This window comes from Trichechus manatus, unplaced genomic scaffold (assembly GCF_000243295.1).
Source record: "Trichechus manatus latirostris isolate Lorelei unplaced genomic scaffold, TriManLat1.0 scaffold00066, whole genome shotgun sequence".
Classification (NCBI taxonomy): domain Eukaryota; kingdom Metazoa; phylum Chordata; class Mammalia; order Sirenia; family Trichechidae; genus Trichechus; species Trichechus manatus.
In genome coordinates, this window is record NW_004444002.1 from 5,762,055 (window position 1) to 5,763,204 (window position 1,150).

Consider the following 1,150-nt stretch of genomic DNA (forward strand, 5'->3'; position numbering starts at 1 on the left):
GGGCGCAAACCAGTCAGTGGAGGGGCCTCGGAGGGAGTCAGAGACTAGGGGAAGGAGGCACGGGGTGGGGGGAGGGTACTCGTGGGAGACCACCCAAGACCCGCACCCCAGGACCCTGAAGCCTCTCTCTATGGGGGCATCCCAGTGTGCCCGCCAAGGCCTCTCAGTGTCGGACTGGGAGTATTTTGCCACCCTCAGGACAGCAGCCAACCAACCTCCTTAAAATTCCTACTTGAATAAAATTTGAAACCTAAAGTATAGTCAAGCAGGAGGTAAGAGAAGCCCTGACAATTATCCGTCCAAAAAACACCTGTGTGCTTGGTGCAATCTTGGAACACTTTTTTGCTGAGATTAGACACTGAACTTTGCAGGGAGCCCCGCCCCCAGTCCCTACTGCAGCCTTTCCTGTTTCAACCCCTCTTCCAGCTTCTTAAACATTGTTTCAACCATTTGTTTTTCCTCCTCAAATTGAGGTCCCTGATATCTGGCCATCCTGCACTAGAATCCCCTGAGGGGGTCTCCTGAATGCAGATCCTCGGCCCCACATCTCCCCAGAGGGTGTCCAGGATCCTGGTAGGTGCAGCCTCAGGAACCCCTGGAGCCTTGAGAACAGGAAGTGGGGGGGAACAGGAAGAGGTTCCTTCTCAGAACTGGCTTCTCAGAGCTCTGAGGCACTGGAACAGAGGAGGTCCATAAGAGGGAACCTACCTGCCCTGTTCCTGGGACAAAAAGTTCAGTCCTCACTGTCAGTCCCAGCAGGAGGCCCAGGCACCTGCGCAGAACACTGGCACAGGGAGGAGGACCCTGGGGCCTTGGGGGCATGTCCTCGAGGGTTGGACAGGATTACCACAGGCAGAGATGGAATTTTTCAGAAGTCAACCACATGGGCACAATGATGAGACAGTGTTGGGGTTCAAAGCATGGGCTTTACAGTCTCAGGTCGAATTGGGTCTTATCCTGCTCTGCCCCTTCAGAACAATCAACCTTATTTTTTGTTTGTTTATTGTAGTTTAAATGAAGTTTACATTTCAAGTTAATCTCCCATACAAAAATTTCTACATACATTGTTATGTGACCCTAATTGCTCTCCCCATACTATGACAGCACACGCCTCCTTTCCACCCGATTCCCCGTGTCCATTCAACCAGCT